We start from the raw sequence: 7,140 nt of genomic DNA on the forward strand, positions 1-7,140 counted from the left end.
TTGAAACTGCTTACTTTTCACATTGCTGGAAATATGCTTACGTAATTCCTTTGTCTAAGGTCCCTAAGCCTACCGATCTGATTTACCTTCGGTCTATAAGAAAAGATTTTCAATTTTAAAAGATTTTTGAGAAAATAATTGAGAAACAAATTAGGTCATTTACTTGTAAATTTAATGTTATTCCTCCCAAGCAATCTGGTTTTCGTCCGGGTTTTGGGTGTTCCTCCGCTATGGCAGATGTCACGGATAATATTATTAAATAAATTGGTGATGGAAAGATTAGTGTTTGTGTCTTGCTAGATTATAATAAGGCTTTTGATATGTTAAATCATTATATAGCAATTATAATACAGCTTATAGCAATTCTTCATTTTATTGAATTTAGTATGTCAGCTATTGAGCTAATAAATTCATATCTAACTAACAGGTCACAGGTAATTCATGACACAGGACATATCAAGATATGTCTTCAGACCGTCTCCATGTCAGCACTACAGTGACGCAGGGAAGTATATTGGGACCACTGCTGTATACGATCTATACATCCAAGTTTATTATTCACCTTAAATTTTGTAACTACCTCCTTTACGCGGATGAGACTCAATCATATTATTCATTTTTTCAAATGAAGTAGATGCTGCTAATGAGCGCATAAATCTTGACCTAAAAAGTATTGCATTAACTTTCGCCAAACACCAACTAAAAATTAACCCTTTAAAGTCGAAATTCATCTTATTTGGTAATAACGTCTCAAGAAAAGCCGTCCAAGAACGCTTGAATCTCCAAATCGACATTGTTGTTATATCTTGTGCGACTCATGCCAAATGTTTAGGTTTGGATATTGACAGCGATTTGCAGTTCCGGGATCACATTATTCAAAAGTTAAAAATAATAAATTGGTGAATGCCCTGGGAGATAGAAATGCCCGCCGCATTCACCAGTTTTTTTTTAGCTATTTTTTATCTTTTTTTGACTTTTAACTGATATAAAAGAAAAGATAGAAAAAGATATAAAAGAAAAGTAGTGTTCTGGTCTCTGACTGCACTGCATCACACACAATACAAATTAATTGTTTGTCATTATACCAAAATGTATAGTTTCCCAATAATTATTGCAAAAAAACACACTCACGCATAAACAAAGAAGACAAGATCAAATAATCGTTAAAAATTAGACGCTGTGCCCTGAAATCGACAAATTAGTATGTTATGCACATACATAGGGTCATGCTAAATCGTATACTATTTTCTCAAAAATTTAGGTAACAACCATTTTTAAATGAAATATGTACAATTTTAGTGAAAGGCTAGGGAGGCATTTTTGCTCTCATAAAAAAATATAAAATGCTTAGATTTAGATATTATTGCGTAAAGAAAAATTGTTATTGAGAATTCCGTCTATTTCGGACAATTTTTCAAATAAGAAGAGTAAATATTATGTTTGGCAACTTAGCAGAATATCGGGGATTCTAGGCATATATTGATGAGGCGTATGCCCAACGGGCTTTATACTTATGGGCTTTTTCACGTCATGAAAGGAAATAACCAACGTACGTTTTACATGTCGAATCTCGGATACGTAGTATTCCGCAGACATTTTTACGGCGTTAAAGGCATCACGTCAGTTAATAATTATGATCTAAGGTGTATACGCGGCTTTAATATGTCACATGAAGGCGTTCAATGTATTGTCAAACTCTCAAGGAAATAACATTTTGGCAGCCACTGATTTTTCAATTTGATTCATATTACGTGGTGACCTTTGAACCCGCACGATAAGAGCGAAGGCGATTATAGCTAAAGTTGGTAGGTGATCTTGACTTCTTTGCTTATAGCGATATATATGTTAGATTGTAGATTCCAGAAATAACTTTTTAAAAAATTTTATTTCAAAATTTCAAAAATAAAAACCGACATAGATTTATCTTATACTAAATACTTAATAATAATGATCTTAAGAGCTAACAAGCAATGGCTTTTTATATAAACAGAAAATGACTATCATGAGAACAATATGATAAGGTTCTTTCCACGGTCTTTTTAAACAACAGCTAAGCATAAAAGGTGCTACGTTTGCTTATTCCTAGAAACGCCTACGGATCTGGTTGACACGGTAAACATGTGGGTTGGCCTTGGTATCGGATTTCATGGTATATTCTCATCTAACAGCTCCCCTTTTAAAAGAAAAGTTGGTGTTAATCTAAACAGCAACTTTTAAGCACAACTCTTATTGGCGTTGAGTTCCATTGCTTCTTCTTGGTCTCCTAGGTGAATACCAGGACGTCTTCTTGGAACCATCCTCGAAAGCTGCTCTCTAAATGTCCGTATTCTGGGCTTAGGTTGGAATGGTGGGAAGTCTTCATTGTTTGAACTATTCGTCACTATAGCAATGGTTGGAGTTCGACGTCTTCGGCACTTGCAAGTAATGTAAAGAACTATGAGCAGAACTATGGATACAATTGTTGTAATGGTGAACCAATTCATGTGTTTTTCGATGAAGGGTTGATTGATTAGTTTGTCAAGCTGTTCGGAATACTGATTGAGTTCGGATTCTTGATAAGTTCGGCAATGTTCAGGTCATAAATATTTAGTTCACTGATGCGTAATGGTTTCAGTTTCGGCATTTTCGTTTTCTCTGGCAATTGATCACAGCAAGAGTTTGGTATCAATATTGGAGATGAGTTTGGCTTTGACGAAGTCTCATTTGTTTCTCGTTCAAGTGAAGCTTGGATCCTCGTACTTCCAACAAACGCACCACATGTAGTTCCAAGGATGACTACGGTATTGTCCGTGAGAATTTCTGAGACTATACCCTTGTTTTGATACTTAATGGTGATTGGAACTGGACTTGATGTTGTGACTAGCCATGAGTTTTGACTAATAAGCTGCACATGGTAACCCTCTGCATAGAAAATGGAAGGTCTACAGGTTTTAGGCAGTTTTGTATGTTGCCTAAGGAGTTGTGCTTCACAGATCGCATCACTGTCAATGGGGTACGGAAGTACATTAGTACAGATTTTCGTTGCCCTGTCGATATTTTTACAATGGTCCAAGTTTTGAAATGTAGTGAAAAACAATGAATCATAATCACGCGCAATATAATTATTTGTAGTTGATATTGTGTGATAAAGACCTGTTCGATTATCTAAGATCGGGATTGGATAAAGGCGATACAGGGTATATACTGAAGGTTCAACAAGAGGTATACTTAAAACAAATACTACTTTTGTATCAGATTGATAAGCATCTAATTCGATTAAATCTAAGTATTGAGCAATAGTTGAAGTTGAAATTGGCAAAGGTAAGTTGTATTGTTGTAGAGAATGAGAGATTTCCCCAAGTGAATCCTCTAAATCTGATGGTTTTAGTATAGAGCCATGTAATATCTTTAAGCGTGCAAAGGTGACTAAATTTAATGCGTCATTTATAGTGTCTTTGATGAATGTATAGCTTTTCATTAGCGATTAACATAAGTCTAAGATTTTAAATTGTGCACGATAAAAAGCTAGATCATCTGAAAGTGAAGCAATTAAAGTTTCTATTTCGCAAATATTCTGATTAAAGGTTTCTTCATCGATTTTAAGTTTTTGTATGGTAGAATTAAAACTCTTTATAACAGAAGTTGTAACTGAAATTTGTTGTTGCATAAGCCGTTCGATATTTGCCCCGTTACTATTGATTTTGTTAATACAGTCATTAAAGTATTGTCCATCTGATGCATCTAAGTTTCCAGTTATTGCTTTCCAAACAGTTCCGATACCGTCGAATATTCCTCGTTTTTCTCTTAAATTAATATCTTTAGTACTGATGATTAATTCTTGATATTTAATGTTTACGTATTTCGAAATTTGCTTAAGAAGACTAGTGTGAGTTTGTATTTGAACAAAAGCTGCCATCATTCGATTAGATTTTTCGATTGACAGGCTGTCTAATAAACCGTTCAGGATGTTATCATTATGCTCAATTGCTTGTTTAAAGAGAAGTAAATCTTGATATACTAAAAGTGTCCATTTATCGTTTGAAATTTTAATGTTAATTTCTTCATTGAAAAAGAGTCCAACTGTATTGTTAATGAGCGTTATTCGGTATTGGCTGCTGGCGATCGAAGTCAATCCCAGTAACCTGCAAGGAAATGATAGGGAGATGAACCCATTCGAAATATGGTTTCATTCTATCGAAATTTTAACTTTGGTTGTTTTATTCGTTTCGGGGTATAATAAATTGGCTGAATTTAAAAGAATTTCAGTTATGACATACGGACCGTTAAATTTGTTTTTTTTCTGATTTGGAATTTATTTGTGATTCTCGAACGTAAACCTTCTCACCAATGGAGAATTCGGGTTGTTTTTCCGATATACGTTGATCAAATCTTTCTTTTGACTTTTGTTTAGCATGTTCTGTTCTTTGCCTAGCAACTTTATAAAAATAGCTCATTCTATTATTTAGATCGCGGATGTATTTTGAAATAAGGGCTTCTTGATTGTAAAGTGTTCCTGAGGGTCTATTTCATGTATGGCCAAATACAAGCTCATACGGAGTAAAACCGTGTGTTGTGTTTTTAGTGTTATTGTAACAAATAGCAGCATAAGGTAAAATCGAGAAAGGTTGGTATTCAGGGTGTTCGGCCAGATTTACTCTTATCATTTCGCCTAGGGTCGCGTGGAAACGTTCTAAAGAGCCATTCGATTCGGGATGACCTACACTTGAAAATGTTATTTTCGTATCAAAAAGTTGACATAGGTCTTTTAGAAGTGTATTATCAAATTCTTTACCAGAATCGCAATAAATTCTTAGGGGGTACCAAAGTGTTGAAAGTAAGCTAAGAGTGTATTTACAATGGTAGAAGCTTTTTTGTCCCGTAAAGGATAAGCTTGAACAAATTTCGTGAGCTCATCGTTAATGGTTAAAGCGTAGTTACGAGTTGGGTATTCAAAAATGTCAATGTTTATTCTTTCGAATGGTGTTCGGGGGGTTTCCGTAATTACTAGAGGTCTACTTAAGTTTTTCCTAATAATTTTGACCTTTTGGCAAATTTCGCACCTTTTCTTCGACAAGTTTCGTTAATTCCGCGGTGTAAATTGTTTTTGCTAAGGTGGTATTGTTCTATGATAATAGGCATTTGGTCATCAGGTGAGGTTACAACATTTTGACAAATTCTTAATTTGATTTCTTTGTCGGCAAAAATAAATGACATCATTTCTAAAGAAAGTAGATCTAAATTATTTTTAATGCAATAAACTTCATTTAATTCAAATAAGTCTTGATATTTAAATAAACAATAAAACAAGTGTTGGCTACAAGAGCTATTGTCAAATGGTAAAGGGATTATTAAATACTTCCGGTTTTTAACTGATTCACTATTAGCAACATTAATCTTTAATTCTTGTAAATCTAAATATTCTTCAAGAATGTCGTTAATAATTTTAAAATGTAAATCTTCCATTTTGTTTTGCCTAAAGAATGTAACGATATTTTTATTTGATTTATCTAGTAGTTAATCATTTGTAACCTCTATTTTAGAATAATCGATTAAAGATCTAGTTTTATAATTATCAACAAATCGATTGTATTCCTCGGTTATGTTTCGATCGTCTTCTTCGGTAAATGAGGGTTGAGGGCTCGGTTCAGGGATAACAGTGTCTTCTTCTAACGCAAAAATGTTTACTTTTTTATGGAAATCTACGCATTCCTTAAGGTGAATTATTTTAATTCGAGAAAGTGCGTCAGCATTTTTATTATATTTAACGGGTTTAAATTCGATTTTAAATGAATATTCCTCGAGTTTGAGGCGCCAACGCTTTAACCTGCTTCCGGGGTCTTGAATGGACCATAACCATATAATTGGACGATGGTCAGTAACAAGCGTGAATTGTCTGCCGAATAAGTACGGTCGAAAATATTTTACGGCCCAAACTATAGCTAATAACTAACGTTCTATAGTGGAATATTTAGTTTCCGCGCCACATAAGGTTCTCGATGCGTAAGCGATGGGCATATCTTTCCCGATCGGTCCTTGAGATAAAACCACAGATGTAAATAGCTCCGCACTAGCGCGAAGCTTCGATTGCAAAAGCACTTGCGTCAGTAGTTAAGATAAACGGTTCCTCGAAATTCGGATAAATTGAAAGTGGGTCAGTGGTTAATGCAGTTTTTAATGTATTAAAAGGCTCTTGACATTCTTTACTGAAAATAAAAGGGGTATCTTTTTGAAGAAGGGTGGTTAGGGGCTTTGAGATTTTAGCGAAATTTGAAATAAACCGTCTGTAATAACCTGCTAATCCGAGAAAAGATTTTATGTCTTTTTGATTTTTTGGTTCTGGAAAATTTAAAATACATTCGACTTTTTCCGGATTAGGTTTTACACCGTTTTCTGTTATTAAATGTACGAGACAGGCTACTTCTTTGCGTAAGAATTCGCACTTATCTGGTTGTATTTTTAGATTGGATTTTCTTAGGCGTTTAAAGACTTCTTGTAGGCGGTTAATGTGCTCGTGGATAGTAGGAGAATAGATTATGATGTCGTCCATGTAGACGAGGCATCTTTCGTTTAAAATTCCCATAAGAATATTATCCATAACTCTCTGAAAAGTTGATGGGGCGTTTTTCAGGCCAAATGGCATTCGAACGAATTCATAGTGCCCATTTTCGGAAAAACGCGGTTTTAGAAATATCTTTCGGGTCTATCTCTATTTGATGGAACCCTGACGCTAGGTCTAAAGTAGTGAAATATTGGCATTTACCAAGTTGGTCGAGGAGGTCTGACATATTAGGTAATAGGTATTTATCGTTAACCGTAACTTCCTTTAGTTTACTTTTGCTTGCCTGAAGCGTCAAGTTTTTTAGGGACTACCCAAACCGGGGCTGACCAGGGAGATGTGGATAGCCTTATAATATTTTCGTCGAGCATCTTAGAAATTTTTCTTTTAACTTCCTCTTTATGAATATGAGGATATCTGTACGATTTTGTATAAATTAGCCTAAAAATATTGCATCACCATCAAATTCAGGAATTAGAGAAAAAATTTCATATAGTTTATAAGTTTCAAGGTGAATATCGTAAGCTGACGTATTCGCTTGTCGATTATGTTGTTCAGTTTATTCAGTTTCGTTTGTGGTAGACATTATAATATTTTAAATACTT

This window comes from Anthonomus grandis, chromosome 3, assembly GCF_022605725.1.
Source record: "Anthonomus grandis grandis chromosome 3, icAntGran1.3, whole genome shotgun sequence".
NCBI lineage: Eukaryota > Metazoa > Arthropoda > Insecta > Coleoptera > Curculionidae > Anthonomus > Anthonomus grandis.